Source organism: Erinaceus europaeus, chromosome 18 (genome assembly GCF_950295315.1).
Source record: "Erinaceus europaeus chromosome 18, mEriEur2.1, whole genome shotgun sequence".
Lineage (NCBI taxonomy): Eukaryota > Metazoa > Chordata > Mammalia > Eulipotyphla > Erinaceidae > Erinaceus > Erinaceus europaeus.
Window position 1 is genome coordinate 13,487,419 of NC_080179.1, and position 25,495 is coordinate 13,512,913.

The following is a 25,495-nucleotide window of genomic DNA, read 5'->3' on the forward strand; positions in this document are numbered from 1 at the left end:
ATGCGCGTGGCGCCCAGGGAAGCACGTGCCCAACGGCAGACTGTTACGCATGCGCGTGCGTGTGTTGGGCGCCGTGTGGAAGTCCAGCCTGGACTTAGAGCTTCCCGCTTTGACACAGCAGAGGCCCAGGTGAACGCTTGGGGTTCTTTGGGGTTGGCGAGGGTGGAGCTGCTGGTCTCCTGGTAGGTGGGGCAGTGGTGTAGAAGCAGCAGATTGAGTAGTGGCGATGGGCAGGGGCGTCTGGGCCAATGTTGACCCGAGGAGGGGTGGGAACAGCCCCTTTGGACCAAGTGCTTTTTTTTTTTTTTTTTTGCCTCCAGGGATATTGCTGGGCGCGGTGCCTGCACTACAAACCCACTGCTCCTGGGGACCATTTTCCCATTTGTGTTGCCCTTGTTGTTATTGTTGCCATTGCTGTCGTTGTTGGATAGGACAGAGAGAAATGGAGAGAGGAGGGGAAGACAGAGTGGGGGAGAGACAGACAGACACCTGCAGACCTGCTTCACCGCCTGGGAAGCGACTCCCCTGCAGGTGGGGAGCCGGGGGCTCGAACCGGGATCCTTACGCCGGTCCCTGCGCTTTGCGCCACGTGCGGTTAACCCGCTGCGCCGCCGCCCGGCCCGGGACTAAGTGCCTCGCACCCCGGGCCTCCGCCGGCCCCTGTGTAACAGGCTCACCTGAGCTTCAGCCTGGTCGGACCGTTGCTAGGAGTGGCCTCGCCTCAAACTCTGATTTGGGGGCGGAAAGATTCTCAGCTGACCCTTCCGCGCTGCTCAGAAGTCACTTCTGATGGATCCAGATGGGGAGCTTGGAAAGCTGGCTTCTGCTCCCATCTCGGGTCAAAGTTCATTAGAGGGGGAGGTGGCGGGGAGTCGGCGGTGGCGCAGCAGGTTAGACCGGAGCAAGGATCCCGGTTCGAGCCCCGGCTCCCGCGGTGAAGCAGGTCTGCAGGTGTCTGTCTTTCGCTCCCCCTCTCTGTCTTCCCCCTCCCCTCTCATTTCTCTCTGTCCTATCTAACAAGGACATCAATAACAACAACAATAATAACTACGACAATGAGAAAAAAAAAACCAAGGGCAACAAAAGGGAAAATAAATAAATATAAAAAATTTTTTTTTAAAAAAAGGGCAAGTGGCCAAAGACATCCGTCTGTGAGAGTCCAGGATCGTAGATTTGAAGTGATTTGTCTCGGGCCTCATTAGGATGCTATTACGAAAAACTTCCACCACAGCACGCAGAATCCATGATCATGTTATTGAGTGTCTATAGTTTTCATTCTTAAAATATTTGAGTCAGATCCACTGTCCTCTTCTGTCACTTCTTACACTCGACCTTGACTATGCCAGTGTTATACAAATATACTGAAACTAATTATTTTCTCTGGCTGGAGGCCTCACTGAATTCTGTACTTAATTTGAGATTTGATAGAACTCATATGTAGAAGTGGAGTTTGGAAAAGTAAGCTTTTCTTGATAAAGTTCATTTTTATTATATCTAAAATATTAAATAATTTTTTTTACTACTACCCAGAGAAAATTATTTTCCTCCTTTTGGGATATTGACACTAATTTGGGTTCTTAAAGTAATTAAGATAAAAATTTTAGGGAGTTGGGCCGTATTGCAGCGGGTTAAGCACATGTGGTGCAAAGCGCAAGGACTGTCCTAAGGATCCCGGCTTCACAGGCGGTGAAGCAGGTCTGCTGGTGTCTTTTTCTCCCCTCTCTGTCTTTCCCTCCTCTCTCCATTTCTCTCTGTCCTATCCAACAACGATGACATCATCAACAACAACAATAATAACTACAACAATAAAACAAGGGCAACAAAAGGGAATAAATAAATAAATATTTAAAAAACAAAAATTTTGTAGGTTGGGGCTGGGGAGACAGCATAATGGTTATGGAAAAGACATTCATGCCTGAGAGTCTGAGGTGCCAGGTTCAACCGCCAGCACCACCATAAGCTGTGTAGTGCTCTGGTTTCAATATATCTATCTCTCTTACTCAAAATAAATTAAAAAATCACAATGCCAGATCACCAAACATCTTCTAGGACATCCCACTTCTATGTAAAATGAGCCAGTTTCAGTGATCTACAAAAAAGGCAAGTTATTGTCAATATAAATGAAGTACCAGCATTATTGAGTAATATGCAAATTTTACAAACCAGTATTGTAACTTTCAGTATTTGCAGAATAGCATAGACATTGTCTGTTCTCAAAGGGCCAGGTAGTGGCGCACCTGGTTAAGCTTTCACATTGCAGTGCACAAGGACACAGTTTCAAGCCCCTGGTCCCCACCTGCAGTGGAGAAGCTTCATGAGTGCTGTAGCAGGGCTGCAGGTGCCTCTCTCTTTATCTCTTTATCTTCCTTGCCCCTCTCAATTTCTCTGTCTCTATCCAATAATAAAAATATTAAAAAAACATCTTCTCAATAAATTTATGGAGGTGAAAATTACTTACAATTATATTGGCAAAGCATAAGGTGCAATCATAGTTTCTATAATAGTACCTCACGTTGAAGCCCATCTGTACTCTGTCTTCCCAGAACCTGTCTTTCAAAGAACTTAAAAGATCATGAAAACAAAACCCAGATTGCATTTCTTTTTTAAAAAATATTTATTTATTCCATTTTCTGCCCTTGTTGTTTTATTGTTGTAGTACCAGATTACATTTCTAACCGTATTTTTGAATATGTTGGAATTATTTTAATTTTTACATTTTTTGGTGGAAGAAGCATCTATTTAACTATATAACAGTTTTTGAAAGTCTTAAATATCTTTGTAAAATTTGGTGATATAAATTTATCACCAGGCATTAATACATCTTTCCTACATAGAACTGTATAATTCCACTATATAAGTAGCAGAGACTTACCATGACTGAACTCAGTGTTATTTCTGACTACTTTTAGATAATGCTTTCAGATAATACTTACAGTTGAGAATATAAAATAAATAGGAAATTGTATATTATTTAGCTTTGACCATTCTTTTCTGTATGGATTTTAATTTTACAGATTATTGCAGGCATTTGTACTAATTAATAATAAATAACATACTTCTCAGTTTGTCCTATCCTTAATTTAAAAGCTAACTAAATTATTTTTATTTTTCCAGAGCACTGATCAGCTCAGGTGGTTTAAGGTGATGCTGTGGAATGAACATGGTACCTCAGATACCTTACAAATGAAAGTCTGCTTTACCACTGCTGGACCTCTCTAATTAATCAATCAGCTAATTAATTTATGATTAATTAATTTATTCAGCCCTATCTTAATTTTAAAAAATTTATTTTATTTTTTGCCTTTAGGGTTATTGCTGGGGCTCAGTGCCTGCACTACAAATCCACTGCTCCAGTAGGCCATTTCCCCCCCTTTTGTTGCCCTTGTTATTTATCATTGTTGCTATTATTATTGTTGTTACTCCTATCATTGTGGGATAGGACAGAGAGAAATCGAGTAAGCAGGGGAAGACAGAGACGGGGAGAGAAAGATAGATAACTGCAGAACTGCTTCACTACTTGTGAAGTGAACCCCCCCCCCCCACGCCTACAGGTGGGGAGCCGTGGGCTCAAACCAGGATCTTTGAGCCAGCCCTTGGGCTTTGCACCATGCACTACCGCCTGGCCCCCATCTTAATTTTTTTTTTTTATTGTTGTAGTTATTATTGTGGTTGTTACTGATGTCGTTGTTGGACAGAACAGAGAGAAATGGAGAGAGAAGGGGAAGACAGAGAGGGAGAGAGAAAGACAGACACCTGCAGACCTGCTTCACCACCTGTGAAGCGACTCCCCTGCAGGTGGGGAGCCGGGGCTGGAACTGGGATCCTTATGCTGGTCCTTGCACTTTGCGCCACGTGCGCTTAACCTGCTGCCTTACTGCCCAACTCCCGCTATCTTAATTTTTTAAGCAAGGGAATATTAAACTACTTATATGCTTCACATCATGTTTCCCATATGTATTTTTCGGAAGTGAAAATTTTATTAGCCTAGATTAATTACTGTAGTTATTTGAAAAATGAGGTAAAACCAGGCTTATGTTGATAGCTGTTTCTGAAGTAGCTAAAGTTAGAAATCTAAAACAAAGCTGGTGAGATTAAGAGAAAGGCAGAGAACAAGATAGGGGAGTTGGGCAGTAGCGCATTTGGTTAAGCGTATGTGGTGCAAAGCGCAAGGACCGGTGTAAGGATCCCTGTTTGAGTTCTGGCTCCCCAGCTGCAGGGGAGTCCCTTCACAGGGAGTGAAGCAGGTCTGCAGGTGTCTGTCTTTCTCTCCCCCTCTGTCTTCCCTTCCTCTTTCCATTTGTCTCTGTCCTATCCAACAACAATGACATCAGTAACAACAATAACTACAACAATAAAACAACAAGGGCAACAAAAGGGAATAAATAAATATTTTTTTAAAAGATAGCTAGACAGATAGAACCCGAGCATCACTCTGGTGTATGTGATGCCTGGCATTAAGCCTGGTACCTCATGCTTGAGAGTCTAACGCTTAATCCACTCTACTAACCCCTGGTCACTCATTAAGCCTTGATGAACTGTATGTTGTATCTGTTTTTGAGCACTCAAACTTTAAAGCATGCATCATTTAAATTCTGTTTTTTTTAATGTCACTAATATTCCATTCAATCAAAGTTTCAAACTGATTCTATCTGTGATTTAAGGTTTCATTGCACAACAAAATGGGAAATGCTTCAAGCAGGCAAGGAGATAGTTATTTGTAAATGTGCTCAGTGCCAGTCACACGGTGGAAAACACAAGAGCAGACCAAATTTTTGGAGCCTTTTTGGTAGAGAAACAGGACAAGCACCAGGATTTTCTTATACTGAAGGAAAAAAGAGCAAAGGTAAACATTAGAATGGAGAGATGCAGATGTTCTGTAGCAAAGAAGGCACACGAATTGATAAATTATTTTCTCATTTGAAGCACTAAAAGTCTTAATATTTGTTTTTCTGAAATATTGATGTATATATTATAAAGCCTGCACTTGGATAACTGACCATCTTTTTGATCAGAGAAATTAGCAGTCCTCTGTGGTGTAAGTTTTTGGCTATAAAAATATTTCATTGTTTGCAATATGTTTAGCTAGAAGAAGCACAATCTAGCTACAAGTCAGTAATGAGTGAGGAGAAAAACTGGTCATGTCAGTGGCATGACAGTAGGCTTCTATTTGCAGTAGTGTTGGAAGAATGTTGTACGTTGCTTGAAAAAGTGTGTTCAGTAATTTCTTATTGGTGGGCAAGTGGGTAGTCAGATAAAAATTAAACTGAGAAACCATTTTAGGGTTGAACTGAAAATATATGAAAAGGGTAAGTAAATTAATACTTGCAGAGTAATTTAATATTCTATCGATGTTATATACCAGCTATTAGCATTTGCTCCAGAAGTACAACTATAAAACTTTGTTTAGAATTGTTCAAGGAGGGCCTACCATTTTTTAAAAAATATTTATTTGATTTATTTATTCCCTTTTGTTGCCCTTGTTATTTTATTGTTGTAGTTATTATTGTTGTTGTCATTGTTGGATAGGACAGAGAGAAATGGAGAGAGGAGGGGAAGACAGAGAGGAGGAGAGAAAGCTAGACACCTGCAGACCTGCTTCACCGCTTGTGAAGCGACTGCCCTGCAGGTGGGGAGCCGGGGTTCCAACCGGGATCCTTATGCCAGTCCTTGTGCTTTGCGCCACCTGCATTTAACCTGCTGCGCTACAGCCCGACTCCCGGGCCTACCATTTTTTATAGACCCCAATTTCACTATTTGGAAAGGAATTTTTATTTATTTAGTCACCAGGATTTTCACGGGGTCTTTTTTTTTTTTAAAGTTTGTCCTCAAAGACTTTTTTTTTTTTTTTTTGCCACTTCACAGTGCATTTAATTTCCAGCAATTGACTTTTCACTCTCACCAAGAACACTATGATGCTTCTAGCTAAATTCTTACACATCACCACCCACCTTCACTGTGGAGCTCCTTTCCAGTCTATGTGTCAGAATACCTGGGATGCCACCAGGAGCCTTTCAGCAATGCCTGTCTGGAGATGGAGCCCTGTTCTTTTTTTTTTTTTTTTTAAGAAAGGATTAATTAACAAAACCATAGGGTAGGAGGGGTACAACTCCACACAATTCCCACAGCCCAATCACCATATCCCATCCCTCCCCTGATAGCTTTCCCATTCTCTATCCCTCTGGAAGCATGGACCCAGGGTCATTGTGGGTTGCAGAAGGTAGAAGGTCTGGCTTCTGTAATTGCTTCCCCACTGAACATGGGCGTTGACTGGTCGGTCCATACCCCCAGTCTGCCTCTCTCTTTCCCTAGTAGGGTGGGGCTCTGGGGAAGCTGAGCTCCAGGACATATTGCTGGGGTCTTCAATCCAGGGAAATCTGGCCGGCATCCTGATGACACCTGGAACCTGGTGACTGAAAAAAGAGTTAACATACAAAGCCAAACAAATTGTTGAGCAATCATGGACCCAAAGCTTGGAAAAGTGGAGAGGAAGTATTAGGGAGGTACTCACTGCAAACTCTAGTGTACTTCTGCTTTCTTACTTTGGTGCCATACTCCAAACTCAGTCAATTTCTGCTTTGCGTTTCTACTTCTTTTTTTTTTTTTTTACATGCATAACATTCCCCAGATTCCCATTTAACAATACAGCCCCCACTATTTCATTCATCATTTTTCATGGACCTGTATTCTCCCCACCCACCACCCACCCCAGAGTCTTTTACTTTGGTGTAATAGTCCAATTCCATTTCAGGTTCGACTTGTGTTTTCTTTTCTAATCTTGTTTTTCAACTTCGGCCTGAGAGTGAGATCATCCCGTATTCATCCTTCTGTTTCTGACTTATTTCACTCAACATGATTTTTTCAAGGTCCGTCCAAGATCGGCTGAAAACGGTGAAGTCACCATTTTTTACAGCTGAGTAGTAGTCCATTGTGTATATATACCACAACTTGCTCAGCCACTCATCTGTTGTTGGACACCTGGGTTGCTTCCAGGTTTTGGCTATTACAAATTGTACTGCCAAGAACATATGTGTACACAGATCTTTTTGGATGGATGTGTTGGGTTCCTTAGGATATATCCCCAGGAGGGGAATTGCAGGGTCATAGGGTAGGTCCATTTCTAGCCTTCTGAGAGTTCTCCAGACTGTTCTCCACAGAGGTTGGACCAATTTACATTCCCACCAGCAGTGCAGGAGGGTTCCTTTGACCCCACAACCTCTCCAGCATTTGCTGCTGTTACCTTTTCTGATGTCTGACATTCTCACAGGAGTGAAGTGGTATCTCATTGTTGTCTTGATTTGCATTTCTCTGACAATCAGAGACTTGCAGCATTTTTTCATGTGTTTCTCGGCCTTTTGGATCTCTTCTGTGGTGAATGTTTTGTCCAAGTCCTCCCCCCAGTTTTGGATGGGGTTATTTGTTGTCTTGTTGTTGAGTCTGGCAAGCTCTTTATATATGTTGGTTATTAAACTCTTATCTGATGTATGGCATGTAAAGATCTTCTCCCATTCTGTGAGGGGTCTCTTGGTTTGGGTAGTGGTTTCTTTTGCTGTGAAGAAGCTTTTTAATTTGATGTAGTCCCATAGGTTTATATTTTCCTTAGTCTTCCTTGTAATTGGATTCGTTTCATTGAAAATGTCTTTAAAATTTATGCGGAAAAAAGTTCTGCCAATATTTTCCTCTAAGTATCTGATAGTTTGTGGTCTAACATCCAAGTCCTTGATCCACTTGGAATTTACTTTTGTATTTGGTGAAATACAGTGATTCAGTTTCATTCTTCTGCATGTTTCAACCCATTGTTTCCAACACCATTTGTTGAAGAGACTCTGCTTTCCCCATGTAATAGTCTGGGCCCCTTTGTCAAAGATTAGATGTCCATACGTGTGGGGCCTCATTTCTGGGCTCTCAATTCTATTCCACTGGTCAGTGTGTCTGTTCATGTTCCAGTACCAAGCAGTTTTGATGACAATGGCCCTATAATACAGTTTGAGATCTGGGAGTCTGATGCCTCCGGTTCTGTTCTTTCTTCTCGAGATTGTTTTGGCAATCTCGAGGTCTTTTTTTCTAGGTCTTTTCTGGTTCCAGATAAACATTTGTAGCATTTTTTCTATACTCCTAAAAAATGTGCTTGGGATCTTGATGGGGATAGCATTAAATTTGTAGATGGCTCTGGGTAGTATATTCATTTTGATGATGTTAATTCTTCCAACCCATGAACATGGAATATCTTTCCACTTCTTTGTGTCTTTTTCAATTTCTTTGAGTAGTGACTCATAATTTTCAGTATACAAGTCTTTCACTTCTTTGGTTAGGTTTATTCCTAGATATTTTATTGCTTTTGTTGCTATAGAAAAAGGAACTGATTTCTGGATTTCAATTTCTTCTAACTTAGTGTTTGCATAGAGGAATGCCACTGACTTTTGAATGTTAATTTTATAGCCTGACACATTACTGTATTGCCTGATGATTTCCAAAAGCTTCTTGCTGGATTCCTTAGGTTTTTCTATGTATACTATCATGTCATCTGCAAATAAGGAGAGTTTGACTTCTTCTCTTCCAATCTGTATTCCTTTAATTCCTTGCTCCTGCCTGATTGCTATGGCAAGAACTTCCAACACTATGTTGAATAGTAATGGTGATAGTGGGCATCCCTGTCTAGTACCTGATCTGAGGGGAAATGCTTCCAGTTTTTCACCATTGAGTATGATGTTGGCTGTAGGTTTGCTATATATAGACTCCACTATCTTCAGGAATTTTCCATCTATTCCTATTTTTTGTAGTGTTTTGATCATAAAGGGATGTTGTATTTTGTCAAAGGCTTTCTCTGCATCTATTGATATGACCATGTGGTTTTTGGTCTTGCTTTTGTTGATGTGGTGGATCACATTGATTGATTTACGTATATTAAACCAACCTTGCATGCCTGGGATAAACCCCACTTGGTCATGATGAACAATTTTTTTGATATACTGCTGTATCCGGTTGGCTAGAATTTTGTTCAATATTTTTGCATCTATGTTCATCAGAGATATTGGTCTGTAGTTTTCTTTTTTGGTTGTGTCCCTGTCTGCTTTTGGTATCAGGGTGATGTTGGCTTCATAGAAGCTGGCAGGGAGTATTCCAGTGTCTTCAATCTTCTGGAAGACTTTTAAAAGTAGAGGTATTAGTTCTTCTTTGAAAATTTTGTAGAATTCATTTGTAAAACCATCTGGTCCAGGACTTTTATTTTTGGGAAGATTTTTGATAACTGTTTCAATTTCATTAGCTGTGATGGGCCTGTTCATGTTATCCACTTCCTCTTTACTTAGTTTTGGAAGTTGGTAAGTATCTAGGAAATCATTCATTTCTTCCAGGTTCTCTAGCTTGGTGGCATATAATTGTTCATAGAAGCCTCGCATGATATGTTGAATTTCTGCAGTGTCTGTTGTGATTTCTCCTCTTTCATTTACTATCCGATTTATTTGGGTCTTCTCCCTTTTTTGTTTTGTGAGTCTGGCTAAAGCTTTGTCGATTTTATTTACTCTTTCAAAGAACCAACATTTACTTTCATTGATCTTTTGTATGGTTTTCCTATTCTCAATGTTATTTATTTCTGCCCTAACTTTAGTAATTTCTGTCCTTCTGGTTGCTTTAGGATTCCTTTGTTGTTCTTCTTCTAGGTCTTTAAGATGTGCAATCAGGCTGTTTATTTGTGCCTTTTCTTGTTTCCTAATGTGTGCTTGTATAGCTATGAACTTCCCTCTTAGGACTGCTTTAGCTGTGTCCCAAATATTTTGATAGCTTGTGTCTTCATTTTCATTGAACTCTCGAAACATTTTGATTTCTTCCTTGATTTCCTCTTTGACCCAGAAGTTGTTAAGAAGTGTACTGTTGAGCTTCCACATTTTGGGACTGTTACTAATCTTTTGTTGATTGTTAAATGTTAGTTTCATTCCACTCTGGTCTGAGAAGATGCTTGGGATGATTTCAGTGCTCTTGAATAGGCTGATGCTGTCTTTGTGGCCTAACATATGGTCTATCCTTGAGAATGATCCATGTGGATTTGAGTAAAATGTGTATTCCAGTTTCTTGGGATGAATGACTCTGAAAATGTCCAATAGTTCTAGTTTATCTATCTCTTCATTTAGCTCCCTTATGTCTTTACTGATTTTCTGCCTGGATGATCTGTCAAGTTGAGATAGTGGGGTGTTGAAGTCCCCTACTATGATTGTGTTACTGTTAATATATTGTTGTAGCTCTTTCAGTAGAAGTTTGATGTATTTAGATGGCTTCTCATTGGGTGCATAGATATTAATAATTGTTAAGTCCTCTTGATTGACTGATCCTCTGAGCATTAAGTAGTATCCATTCCTATCTTTTTTAATCTTATCTATTTTAAAGTCTATCATGTCAGATATGAGAATAGCTGTTCCTGCCCTTTTTTGTGGGCCATTGGCTTGAATGATAGTTTTCCATCCTTTCACTTTAAGTCTGTGTTTGTCTTGTTGCGTTAGGTGAGTTTCTTGTAGACAACATATTGTTGGGTTGTGTTTTCTGATCCATCTTCCTACTCTGTGTCTTTTAATAGGTGAATTCAGGCCATTGACATTTATTGATATCAAAGATTGAAGATATTTTAACGCCATTCTTGTAGAGTTTTAGAGTGTTTTGATATATGTCCTATTTGTGGTGGTCTGGTTGTTTATAGGAGACCTTTCAGAACTTCTTTCAGTGCAGGCTTGGTGATGGTTGCTTCCTTCAACTGTTGCTTGTCTGAGAAGGTTTTGATGCTTCCATCTAGTCTGAATGACAATCTAGCAGGATATAGTATTCTTGGCTGAAAGCCTTTCTCATTGAGCACTCGATAGATATCTTGCCATTCTCTTCTGGCCTGTAGTGTTTGTATGGAGAAGTCTGCTGCTAAGCTTATGGGTTTTCTTTTGTAGGTGACTCTTTGTTTTTCTCTTGCAGCCTTGAGGATCCTTTCTTTATCCTTATTCCTTTCCAATCTAAGTATGACATGTCTTGGTGTCTTTAGGTCTGGGTTAATTCTGTTTGGGACCCTCTGGGCTTCTTGAATCTTTATGTCTTTGGTGTTGTCTAGACTAGAGAAATTTTCAGCTATTATGGCCTGGAGAACGCTTTCTTCCTCCCCTTCTCTTTCTTCCTCTGGTAAGCCAATAATACGTATATTGTTTCTTTTGAAGTCATCCCATAGGACTCTGTTGTTGTTTTCAGTATCTCTTAATCTCTTTTTGAGATCTCTTACTTCTTTTTTAGTTGTCTCTAATTCATCCTCAATCTTGCTAATTCTGTCTTCAGCCTCATTGATTCTATTCTCTCTGCCCTCTACTGCTTTCTGGAGTTCATCTATTTTGTTGCCCTGCTCTGATACTGTTTTAGCTTATTCAGCTAGTTGCCTTCTTAGCTCAGTGATTTCAGCTTTCAGCTCTCTAATAACCATGAGATAATTAGAATTTTCTTCCATATTCTCATTTGTTGTTCCTGCATTTCTGATTACAATTTTTTCAAATTCTTTACTCACTCCTGTTATTATTTCCTTAGCTAATGTTTGGATGTTGAACTCGTTGTTTTGTGCTTCACCCTCTGGAGGACTTTTAGCTGGACTCGTGTCCTGGTTCGAGTCTTCAATATTTTTTCTTGTTGTTTTAACCATTTTATATAAGTTAACAGTTTTTTCAATCCCTGAGTTGCAGTTCAGTGGTGTAAAAGCCTTTTTTTTTTCCCCTGTAGGCTATGGGAGCCTGAGGGCTTTTAAACTATCAATAGGCTTCTTAGCTTAATCACTGACTCCTGACCAAGAGATATAGCAGGGTGTGGCAGAGATAATCCAGTGGTTATGCAAAGAGACTTTCACAGCCCCTCAGCTATGCCACTGAGGTATAGGTCTTCTCCTGAGTTTCCCAGTTAGATCTCTGTCCCCTGGTGTCCCTCCCTGTTGCTGCTCCAGATTCTGAGGGTAGTAGCAATGGAGACTCAGAGTTGCACTTGGAGAGTCTCTGGGGAGTCCTTTCCTCCCTTCAGCTGTCCCCTTGTTGGTGGAGCAGACTGGAGGTGGTGTCTCCACTGACAAACTGTGGAACTGTTAGCAGTCACTTAATCTCTCCTTAGGCCCCTCTCTCCTCTCTGTCACCAGCCACGCGTGTTTGTACTCACGGGTGATTTACTGGGTTTCTGTGGTCATTCTAGTCCTGTCTTGTTTCGGTCCGGGTGGTCTCCTTTGGTATTCCTAGTTGATCCGGGAGAGGAGAGGAGAGGAGAGAAAGCGATCTGCTGCTCGTAGCTCCGCCTCCGGAAGTCGAATCCTCAAAGACTTTTATTATCTTTATTTATTTGTTTACTAGAGATAGTCAGAAATTGAGAGGGAAGGGATAGGGAGACAGGGGGAGAGACAGAGACAACTGCAGCCCTGCATCACCACTCATGAAGCAGGTGGGGACTGGGGACTTGAACCCAGGTCCTTTTAATTGTAACATGTGTACTCAACCAGATGTGCCACCAACGAACCCCTTTCACTGGGTCTTTAAGCCTGTATGATTCCACCATTCCCACTTGAGTCTTCCTTTTGTCCTTTTTTGATAGAGAGAGAGAGACAGAGAGGAAGGGAAAGAGAAGAGATGCCACAGCACCAGGCCACCATTCATGAGCTAACCCCCAGGTCCATGCATATGGCAATGAGCACTCTATTAGATGAACCATTGTCCAACTATGATCTTTTTTATTGAGATGAAATTACTATGATGTAAAGCTATCCATTTAAAATATGAAATTTAGGGCTGAAGAAATTGCTCTGCATTAGAGCACAAACCTTGCATGCCTGAGGCTCCGTGTTTGACTCCCAACACTGCCAAATGCCAGAGCTGAGTAGAACAATACTCACCTTTATTTTTCTCTCTCTTGTGAAAATAAGTAAATACATCTTTAAAAGAAAGCAGAAGTGTATCATTCAGTAACACTTGGCACAGCCAGTGTTGTATAGTTACCGCTGCTCTGTAATTTCAAAGTTTTTATTATCCTAAAGGACCCTCTACACTCATTAAGAAACCACTCCACTTTCTCCCTCCCTCACCCTCCCTCCATCACTCGCGCTCTCCTTCCTTCCTCCCTTCCTTCCTTCCTTCCTTCCTTCCTCGCTCCCTCCCTCCCCCCTCCCTCCCTCCTTCCTTCCTTCCTTCCTTCCTTCCTTCCTACCTTTCCCTCCAGGGTTATCGCCAGGGCTTGCTACTTGTACTACGAATCCACTACTCCTGGAGGCCATTTTTTCCATTTTTTTTATTTGGGTAGGACAGAAAGAAATGGAGATAGGAGGGGAAGATAGAGAAGGGGAGAGAAAGACTTACTTCTGAAGCAATCCCCCCCTGAAGGTGAGGAGTGGGGGCTCAAACCTGGATCCTTGCGCAGGTCCTTGCGCTTTGTACTATGTGAGCTTAACCTGGTGCACTACTGCTGGGCCCCCCTCCCCATTTCTTCTTACCCAGGCTCCTGACAACCAGTAGTCTTTCTGTCTTTGGATTGACCTATTCTTTGTTGTAAAAAGCATTTATTTATTTAAATAATTTACTTATTTGTTAATGAGAAAGCTAGGAGGAGAGAGAAAAAGAATCATTCATCACTCTGGTACATGTGCTGCCAGGGATTGAACTCAGGTCCTCATGGTTGAGAATCCAATGCTTTATCCGCCGTGTCACCTCCCAGACTACTTTAGTATTTATTATTTTATGTGGAGTGACTGGAGTTGACTAGAAGACCAGTCAGGTCTGGCATATGCAGCACTGTGAATCAAAACTAGGACCTCACCCTTGAGGGTCCTGTGCTCTACTGAGAGACATCACTGGCTCTCTATTCTGCTTTTATTGGGGTTAAGAGTGCAGTACCTAAGACTTCTTGAGTTCACATTTTATTGATGAATTAAAAGAAGTGATAATTAAAACAAGGAAAGGGAAAAAGCAAGTTGTTATTCAGAGGGTCAGTTATTTAGGTCTTCCTAAACTTTCTGAAATAAAATAGGAACTTCATAGAAGGGGCAGGCTGGCTCTTTATCTTGTCTTGTAGGTGACAGTGTATTTATTTGAGAGGGACATCTTTGAAGAGGACTCCTCAGTAATCAAAAGCCTTGCTTCAGACACTTAAAACAGAAAAAGCGAATTATTAGATGCGTATATTATAAATAGTTATGATATAGGAAGTGTTTGTCATTTGGAATTTTGGAGAAAGCAACGTTTGTGAAAGAAGGCTGCTGGCTTTCGTTTTACCAAAGTGTTCATTCACTTGGGAGGGAGCGGCGCATCTCACTAGGATGGCCAGTTGGTAAAAGGTTGGTTCCTAGACTGCTTTTGCTTCCAGACAAACTTCACCCCACCCCACATGGATAAAGTGGGCGGTATATGCTGAACCTGCTATTTTAGGTCGTTACTAATATATCTTAGTATTCAAGAGTTATATTCACTTCACAGGAATAGTGTAGCATTCTGAACACATTAAATTAAGTGGCTTAAAATAGCAAGAAATTATGGTTTCACAGTCTTGGAGACTGGAGGTGCAAACTCAAGGTATTGGCACGACCACGCTCCCTCTGAAACACCCAGGGCAGTCACCACTTGCTTACTGTATCTTCTAGTGATTTTCCACTCACCTTAGTGCTGCTTATTTACGGCTGCACAGCCCTAGTCTTCGCTTCACGTTCTGTGTCCCCTGTGTGTATTTTGTTTGCACTTGGTTATTTTGTATGGATACTAGTCTTGCTGAATTATGGGGCCCATTCTGTTTGCATGGCCATATTTCGATGTAACTAATCATTATCTACAATGACTCTGGTTCTAAACTAAACTAAACTATACTCTGAGAAACATGTTTTGAATTCAGCAAATTTTTACTTATGGGAAACCTATAATAAAGGTTCACACTACAGAATATATATTTGACAAAACACTTACACTGAAACACGCCAGAATGAAGTAAAGTCTTTGTTAAGGATGCTTTACATCTTTTTTTTTTTTTTTTTAGTTTTTTTTTAAATATTTATTTTACTTTTGAGAGACACAGAGAGAAACACCAGAGCACTGCTCAGCTCTGGCTTATGGTGGTGTGAGGGATTGAACCTGGGACTTTGGAGCCTCAGGCATGAGAGTCTGTTTGCATAACCATTATGCTGTCTCCCCCACCCACTTTACATCTTTTTAATTCTGTAGTGATTTAATAATGATTAACAAGATTGTCAGATAACAGGGGTACAATTCCATACAGTTCCCACCACCAAGAGTCTGTATCCCATCCCCTCCATTGGAAGGCTCCCTGTTTATCCCTCTGGGAGTAAGTACCAAAATTCTTAAATTTTTAAAATATATTTATTTATTTATTTATTGGCTAGAGACAGCCAGAAATCAAGAGGGAAGAGGGAGCTAGAGAGGGAGAGAGACAGAGAAACACCTGCAGCACTGCTTCACTACTTGCAAAGCTTTCTCTCTGCAGGTGGGGACTGGGGGCTTGAACCCAGGTCCTTGCTCATTGTAAAATGTGCATTCAACCAGGTGCAGAAGGTGGCAGTTGTGGCTTCTGTAATTGCTGTTCTGCTAGACATGGGTGTTGAGGGTCAATCTATACCCCTAGTTGTTTCTCACCACGAGCACTTAACCCGCTATGCTACCGCCCGACTCCCGACCCCTAGCTGTTTCTTTCTTTCCCTAGTGGAGAGGTGAGCCTTTGGGATACAGGTGAGGTCGTGTGCCCAGGTAAGTCAGGATGGGGTCACGACAGCATCTGCTACTGGGTGCCTGAGGCTGTGGTGCTCCTGCAGATGGCTCAGTTGTAGTTGGTGAGTTTTGTTAAGTTCGATAGTTGTAGATACTTGCTGTTTTTGGGGAGATCAGTTCTGTTCCCCATTCTTCCATTCTCCTGGAAGTCCTGTAGCGAAGTCTTAGTGAAAATTCTAGGCACTCTACACTGGAAGCTCTGTTTGCATTTTATAATTCAGGAGCACATGAATTTAAGGGGGCAGATGCTCAACCCTTATTATGCAGTATCAGTAATGAGAGACTATTTTTTGGACTCTAGTATCTCTATATGATCTCTTCATCTAACTTACTTGATTTGTAACTATCAATAAAATCAAATTTAATTCTGTTCTGAGTGAATTATTGAACTTAATGAGGTCTTGGGAACTCTTAAATTTGGTCAGAAATTTGGATGGCCTGGGGAATCACTGAACTTGCACTTTCTTTCCTTTTTTATATTTATTTATTTCCCTTTTGTTGCCCTTTTTATTGTTGTTATTGTTATTATTGTTGTTATTAATGTAATTATTGGATAGGACAGAGAGAAATGGAGAGAGGAGGGGAAGACAGAGAGGGGGAGAGACAGACAGACACCTGCAGACCTGCTTCACCGCCTGTGAAGTGACTCTCCTGCAGGTGGGGAGCCGGGGGCTCAAACCAAGATCCTTATGCCAGTTCTTGTGCTTGGCGCCATGTGCGCTTAACCCGCTGCGCTACTGCCCAACTCTCAAACTTGCACTTTCTGTGTGGAGTGAGGACAGTCTTTTTTGGGACAATAATGTCTGTGCTAACTTTAAGTGTTTAGTGTCAGAACTGAATTGAATTATTGCAGTAGGACTTTCAGTTGATAGATCGAGTGAAGCAGTTTAAAATTTACTTATTGTTTCCACTTATTTGGCCCTTTAACTTTAGATTAATATTCATCGATAGTATTTTTGTAATTTTATTATCCTATTTCAAGAGCAATCAATCTCTGAAATACTGATGTCTAGATTGATTATAAAGTAATTCTTATTTCCCTATGGTTATTTTGGTTATTTTGAGAACTTTATTGCTTTATAGCATTAATTTGAAATTTAAAACTCATTACAAGTATAGATTTTATTATTATAGATTGTAGTTAAACATTTTTTTTTTCCCACCGCCCAATCTCCATATCCCACCCCCTCCCCCGATAGCTTTCCCATTCTCTATCCCTCTGGGAGCATGGACCCAGGGTCCTTGTGGGTTGCAGAAGGTAGAAGGTCTGGCTTCTGTAATTGCTTCCCCGCTGAACGTGGGCGTTGACTGTTCGGTCCATACTCCCAGTCTGCCTCTCTCTTTCCCTAGTAGGGTGGGTCTCTGGGGAAGCTGAGCTCCAGGACACATTGGTGGGGTCTTCAATCCAGGGAAGTCTGGCCGGCATCCTGATGACTGTAGTTAAACATTTAAAAGCTGTAAAAAGCCTTGACTGTAACATTACTTAAGAATTAGGGAATGAGGGCGCAGCAGGTTAAGTGCATGTGGCGCGAAGCACAAGGATCATAAGGATCCCTGTTTGAGCCCTTCAGGGGAGTCACTTCACAGGCGGTGAAGCAGGTCTGCAGGTGTCTCTCTTCCTTTCCCCGCTCTCTTTCTTCCCGTCCTCTTTCCATTTCTCTCTGTCCTATCCAACAACGACAATAGCAACAACAACAATAACTACAACAACAATAAAAAAAAAGGGCAACAAAAGGGAAAATCAATAAAAATAAATAATAAAAAAAAAGAAAAAGAGTTAGGGGACTGACAAGATGGCTCACTTGGATAATGTACCTGCTTTGTTGCACACACAGCCCAGGTTTGAGCCCCACCTCTCCTGTGCTGGAAGAAGCCTCAGTATCGTGATGTCTCTCTCTCTCTCTATATATATATATATATGTACGTGCATATGTGCATGTATACACATAGACATGCATATATTGGGTTGTTGAAAGAATCCTGATGTATTTTTTCCATGTTTTCTTTTTTTATATGTGCTTTTAAAAATATTAATTAATCATTGGATAGAGACAGAGAAAGGAAGGGAGGGCGAGCGAGAGAAAGATCTACTTCACCACATGTGAAGCTCCCCATAGGTGGGGGCCGGGGGTTTGAACCCAAGCCCTTGTGCACTGTAATGCGTGCACATAAGCAGGTGTGCCACCATCTGGCCCCTCCATGTTTCCTATGCAAAAATTTGTATCACTTTTCCAATAGTCTTATCTGTCTGTCTGTCTTACCAATTCTTTTCTTTTTGCCAAGGTTATCATTAGTGTTCCATCCGTTCATGATTCCTCCTTTCCCTACAGACTCTATTCTCTCTTTCTCTCTCTCTCTCTCCATATATATATATATATTTTGCCTCCAGGGCTATCTCTGGGGCACGGTGCCTGCACTACCTATCTACGGCTCTTTTTTTATTTTAAATTTATTTCTTTATTGGGGAATTAATGTTTTACATTCAACAGTAAATACAACAGTTTGTACATGCATAACATTCCCCAGTTTCCCATTTAACAATACAACCCCCACTATGTCATTTATCATCCTTCATGGACCTGTATTCTCCCCACCCACCCACCCCAGAGTTTTTTACTTTGGTGTAATACTCCAATTCCATTTCAGGTTCGACTTGTGTTTTCTTTTCTAATCTTGTTTTTCAACTTCGGCCTGAGAGTGAGATCATCCCATATTCATCCTTCTGTTTCTGACTTATTTCACTCAACATGATTTTTTCAAGGTCCATCCAAGATCGGCTGAAAATGGTGAAGTCACCATTTTTTATAGCTGAGTAGTATTCCATTGTGTATATAGACCACAACTTGCTCAGCCACTCATCTGTTGTTGGACACCTGGGTTGCTTCCAGGTTTTGGCTATTACAAATTGTGCTGCCAAGAACATATGTGTACACAGATCTTTTTGGATGGATGTGTTGGGTTCCTTAGGATATATCCCCAGGAGAGGAATTGGGTAGGTCCATTTCTAGCCTTCTGAGAGTTCTCCAGACTGTTCTCCACAGAGGTTGGACCCATTGACATTCCCACCAGCAGTGCAGGAGGGTTCCTTTGACCCCACACCCTCTCCAGCATTTGCTGCTGTTACCTTTTCTGATGTATGACATTCTCACAGGAGTGAAGTGATATCTCATTGTTGTCTTGATTTGCATTTCTCTGACAATCAGAGACTTGGCGCATTTTTTCCTGTGTTTCTCGGCCTTTTGGATCTCTTCTGTGATGAATATTCTGTCCATGTCCTCCCCCCATTTTTGGATGGGGTTATTTGTTGTCTTGTTGTTGAGTCTGGCAAGCTCTTCATATATGTTGGTTATTAAACTCTTATCTGATGTATGACATGTAAAGATCTTCTCCCATTCTGTGAGGGGTCTCTTGGTTTGAGTAGTGGTTTCTTTTGCTGTGAAGAAGCTTTTTAATTTGATGTAGTCCCATAGGTTTATACTTGCCTTAGTCTTCTTTGTAATTGGATTCATTTCATTGAAAATGTCTTTAAAATTTATGCGGAAAAGAGTTCTGCCAATATTTTCCTCTAAGTATTTGATAGTTTGTGGTCTAACATCCAAGTCCTTGATCCACTTGGAATTTACTTTTGTATTTGGTGAAATACAGTGATTCAGTTTCATTCTTCTGCATGTTTCAACCCATTGTTTCCAACACTATTTGTTGAAGAGACTCTGCTTTCCCCATTTAATAGTCTGGGCCCTTTTGTCAAAGATTAGATGTCCATAGGTGTGGGGATATCTACTGCTCTTGAAGGCCATTTTTCCCAGTTTGTTGCCCTTGTTGTTATTATTGTTGTCATTGCTGTCATTGTTGGATAGGACAGAGAGAAATGGAGCGAGGAGGGGAAGACAGAGGGGGAGAGAAAGATAAACACCTGCAGACCTGCTTCGCTGCTTGTGAAGTGACCCCCCCTGCAGGTGGGGTGCCGGGGGCTCTAACCAGGATCCTTAGGCTAGTCCTTGTGCTTTGTGCCATGTGCACTTAACCTGCTGTGCTACCACCCGGTGCCCTGTTTTTTCTTTTTAAGTCAGAGAGTGAAAGACAGATGGAGAGACAGAGAAGTGAGACCACAGTACTGCTCCACCACTCACGAATTCTCCCCATGCATATGTTCCTTGTTGGCAATCCTGTGATTCATAATGCCTTACTTATTGATATATTCTCGCAATACTGTTTTTCTGCTGTTCCATTTCGTTAATTATTAAGAGCTTTGTATAGAACTTTGGAATTCTTGACTACATGCAGTAACACAGGTTTCACGTTGCTGCAGTTCCTGTTCTCTGAAGAATGGTATCTGGTGAATGTCTGAGTTACTGAATAACTGCGTCAACAGGCCTCCTTGAGGCAGAAGGCCTTAGCCCATACAGCATGACGGGAAGGTGCTGGGCGGTAGGGGTGATGCTTCATGAGCGGCGTAGCAGGTCTTCAGATGTGTATCTTTTTCTCTATCCTCCCTCTGTTTAAAACAAATTTTTTTTTAAAAAAATTTATTTTTTGCATAGAGACAGCCAGAAATCAAGAGGGAAGGGGGAGATAGAGAAGGAGAGAGACAGAGCTTTCCGCGGCCGGTGGGGACTGGGGTCTTGAACCTGCATCCTTGAGCATTGTAACATGTTATGTCCACTAGCTGTGCCACCACCTGGCCCCTTTCCCTCTCTATCTCCCTTCCCCTCTCAGTTTCTCTCTGTCCTGTCAAATAAAAATAAATAAATAATAAAAAATTATAAAGGTAAAAAATGGCCACCAGGAACATACTGCCAGCACTGAGCCCCAGCAGTAATCCTGATGGGGAAAAACAACAACAAAGAACTTTGATGTGAAGCTGATGCCATTCACATAGTATGAAATGTACAAAGTGGACATGAGGTTAGATAATAAACATCACAGGGGACCAGGTGGTCCCAGGTTCAAGCCCCTTGGTCTCCATTTGCAGGGAGGAAGCATCATGAGCGGTGAAGCAGGGCTGCAGGTGTCTCTGTCTCTCTCCCTCTCTACCTCCCCTCCCCTCTTGATTTCTGGCTATCTCTATCCAATAAATAAAGATAATAAAAATTAAAAATAATGAACATTTCATGTGGTGCTAGAGGGTCTCTGTGAGGAGTTAGACATAGTTACACACAGAACACAGACATGGTGTCCTATTAAATGTATATGTATATATATGTATGTATGTATGTATGAAACTCCTCTCTCATCATTTCTGGGGCTACCTTTGGGTTGACATTTTCTTTTTTCTTTGCCTATTTTTATATTATTATTTTGAATCTTAGAGGACAGAGAGAGACACATGCAGCACTTCTTCCAATGTAGTGTGTGTTGGGGGGGCAGACTTGAGCCTGGGTAGTGCGCATGGTAAAGCAGGTACATTATTATCCCAGTGAGTTCTTTTGTCAGTCCTGGAAATGTTCATGTTTTAAAGAAAAGTCTATGTCTCATATGGCTTTTTTAGGATACAATTTATACTATATTTACAATCGTAGCAACAACCCTACATCATGTGGACTTTAAATATTGTAACAGGAACCAGGAGCCTTCTGAAGGTGTGGCTGTAGAGTAACAGCTGTCTCAGCTCCTTCTCCCAATCAAGTAGAAAAAGCAGTGAAAATCACTTGAAAAGTCAACACAATATAACCAAGATTTCTTCAGAAACTCACTAAGCCACAGGTGAGTGCAGACCCATGTGGTTAGTGGATGGAAAAGGGTGAGGGAGAGATTCTCGGGACTCAAAAAGCCATACTCATTGACCACTGGCTCCAAACCCGAAACAGAACATGTTGACTGTGGCTGGGCAGTAGATCTACATGCTTACCTTGTGAACTCAGGGATACTGAACTGCCCACAGGTCCCACTACTGTCTAAGGAAGAAATCTAGCTGAGGCGGGGGAGACAGCATAATGGTTATGCAAACAGACTCTCATGCCTGAGGCTCCTAAGTCCCAGGTTCCCCCACACCACCATAAACCTGAGCTGAGCAGTGCTCTGGTGTTTCTCTCTCTCTCTCTGCATCTCTCTCAAAAATAAAAAAATTGAATAAATAAAAATAAATAAATTTTAAAAAAATCTAGCTGAAATCAAAGCCCTGTGGTTGGCTCAGGCTCCCACAGCCAGCTAGAAAAATAAATGCCAGCCAATTCCTGGTGGCATGGCAAGGGATTAGCAGCTGAGGTGTGTCACTGGGGATGGGGATGGGGATGGGGATTGTGTTAAAGCAACAAGTTTTTATTTTTTTTAATTTAAGAAAGGATAAATTAACAAAACCATAGGGTAGGAGGGGTACAACTCCACACAATTCCCACCACCCAATCTCCATATCCCACCCCCTCACCTGATAGCTTTCCCATTCTCTATCCCTCTGGGAGCATGGACCCAGGGTCATTGAGGGTTGCAGAAGGTAGAAGGTCTGGTTTCTGTAATTGCTTCCCCGCTGAACATGGGCATTGACTGGTCGGACCGTACTCCCAGTCTGCCTCTCTCTTTCCCTAGTAGGATGGGTCTCTGGGGAAGCGGAGCTCCAGGACATACTGGTGGGGTCTTCAGTCCAGGGAAGCCTGGCCGGCATCCTGATGACATCTGGAACCTGGTGACTGAAAAGAGTTAACATACAAAGCCAAACAAATTGTTGAGCAATCATGGACCCAAAGGTTGGAATAGTGGAGAGGAACAAGTTTTGTTTTTATCACCTAAAAACTTGCCAATTTACAGCTGTGACTTCGTAAGACACTTAGTCACAAATGGGTACATACGTGAAGAGGTAGCTCATCATTCTCTTCATTTGTATTTCTCTGACAATCAGTGGCTTTGAGCATTTTTTTGGTCAGTGTTTCCCTTTATGTACTTGTTGGTTTCTGGTAAAAGACTTTTTTTTTTTCTTTGCCTCCAGGGTTATCGCTGGTGTGTTCAGCGCCTGCTGAACTGGAGGCTATTTTTCCACTATTTTTCTCCACTGCTCCTGGAGGCTATTTTTCCCATTTTGTTGCCCTTGTTGTGGTTAGTTATTGTTGTTATAGCTGTTGTTGTTGTTGGACAGGACAGAGAGAAATGGAGAGAGGAGGGGAAGACAGAGAGGAGGAGAGAAAGAGAGACACCTGCAGACCTGCCTCACTGCCTGCGAAGCAACCGCCTTGTAGGTGGAGAGCTGGGGACTCGAACCAGGATCCTTATGCCTTGTGCCATGTGTGCTTAACCTGCTGCGCTACCTCCCAGCCCCCAACTTTTTTTTTTTTAACTCCATGGAAATGTGATCATGATTTTTATCTGAATAGCATGTATATTCTGATATGTATTTTTATTTAACTCTGTATTATTTTATTTTTAGGGGTATTGTTGGGACTTGGTGCCTACATGACAAATAACACCATTCCCAGCAGTTTCTCTTTTCTCTCTCTCTGTTTTTTTCCTTTTCTTGATACAGAATTAAGAGTGAAGGTGAGATAAAGAAGGAGAGAGAATGATAAACACCTGTAGCTCCCTTCATCACTTGTGAAGTTTTTGCCCTGCAGATGGGAACCAGGGGCAATTATAGTGGGTGGGTAAATAAATATGCTACTTACCTATTACAGTTCTGTTAGGAGATTTGTGTATGTGTCTGAGTGTGCATGATTTATTAGAATTTATGGCACATATCTTTAGATAACAAAAACTGGCAGTGATAGCTTTATCAAGCACCTTTTGCTTCTTTCCTGTCCTATAACAAGGTAATGTTCTTTTGAAGAGGCCATGTCTGTGTGTTTTCTTCTTCGTTCCTTTGACTTTGGTGTCCGACTGACTTTAGGAAGAGATTCACAACCCACCAATATCTACTTTCCTCTTTGCAACCAACTAGAAGGTTATGATTTAACTCCTTAGGATTTGCCACCTACTTTGGAAAATAATTTCTCCTTCCAAGAACATTAGTAATGGGTATCCCTTTACTTTGGACAAAATTGTATGTCATCAGTAGCCTTCTGATTATACAAATGTAGGATGGCTATATGTACAAACTCCAAGGTTAGAAGTTACAGGTGCTTCTTCAAAATTTTTGTCATTTTCGACTTAGCATTTTTATTTCTCTTTGTCTATTTTTTGTTCTGGCTGATTTAAAAAAAAAAGGAAAAGGAAGTAGATTTTTAAATATTTTCTTGAAACAATATATTTTGGTAGAGAAATATACAAAGGTTTGTTGTTATGATGTACAGCAAAAATGTGGAAATATGAGTTGATCATCAGAGATTATTGATTCCAATCATATCTTTGCACAAGTTATTGCCATTTATTTTGGTTTACAAATCTGAAAAATGATGAGCTGGATTAAATTACTTGCAAAATATTTTTTAGAAGGAATTTATATGATTCTGAGAGGATGGGTTACTACTTAGGCAAAACACTTCTGAGTTGTTTGTTCATAATACTAAATAACGTGGGTATTGAATTTCTACAGGGAAGTCACAGAGTAGAACACAAAAGGCTAATTTTGTAATTTCTTGTAGGTGAAAAAATATATTTTTGTTTATAATAGCCTTTCTATTAGTCTAAAATTATTCTTTTTATTTTTCTTTTATTAACTTTCCCTATTTTCATTAGTGATTTAATAGTAGTTTAGTAAGATTATAGGATTACAGGGGTATAGTTCCACACTATACGTTCTCCACCAATGTTCAGAGTAATCTTTTGTTTCCATATGTGGGTCATATCAGTAAATAAGATTTATAAATGTAACTACAGGAACTTATTATTTTCAAGTTTATTGGTATTATCTGGGGGAGAGGGAACTCTGCAGAAATATTTGGAAAACTCGAAGAAATACATTCCTGGAATTAAAATGATCTTCCTGATCTAAAAAAAAGAGTGAGAGAGAAGATCTTATTCAGTATTTTAAACAGGCAACATCTTCATAAAATTGTGGGGAGTGGTCCCTAGGCGACCCCAGGCCTTGAGGGGGTTGAATCCTGGGTTCCCTCTACAAAGAGGTTGGCTGGTACTTCCCCCCTTGGCTTATGGGGAAGCGGAATGGATCACTGCCCTGCAATAAAGAAGCCCCCTGGCCAGAGATAAGATTAGCCCCACTCACCAGGACCAGCCTGACCATAAATTCCTGTACTAGCCACCTTGTTCCATGTACCAGAAATGGACCTCTCCCCAATATTCCTTATTTGGACTCACCTTCCCCTATTGGTCCTCTCCCTTTTTGCCCCTTTTCTTCTTTTTCTAAACCATCTATAAATCTGTTCTCACCCCAGTGAAATTGAGTTGTCTCTTTGAAGCATTCCTGGGGTCGTGTCTTCCTCCGCGTGCCCATCCCCGACCCTCAGGTGCCTCCCTAGACCTCTGGCGGCCGCCCCATCCTAGCCTCCAGTGGCCAAGGAGGCGGTAGGCTTTTGCAGATGCATCCCACATAAAATGATCTTATAATGGAAATAATATTAGTTCTAAATAGGCCAAAACACCCACTTAAAAAAATTTATTATTGACAATATTGATTTACAAAATTATAAGATAATGTGTATAATTCTGTACCATTCCCACCACTAGAGTTCTGAATTCCCCGTTCTCTCCATTGGAAGCTGCAGTAGTTCTCCCAAGATCACAGATATGGTTGACCATTATTCTATAACTATGTGTCTCTATTAATATATCTTTGCCCTCCCCTTCCCAATGTCCTGCCTTCTTTTCTAAGTCACATCTATACCTATTACTACTCCCAAATGTCTTTTCTTTTTTTCTCTTTTCTCTCT

The 25,495-nt window shown here is 41.1% G+C and overlaps 1 pseudogene; it reads left to right on the top strand.

Annotated features, from left to right (window-relative positions):
• Positions 1–24,658, top strand: LOC103123573 (cytochrome c 2-like; annotated as a pseudogene).
• Positions 24,659–25,495: the final 837 nt, after the last annotated feature.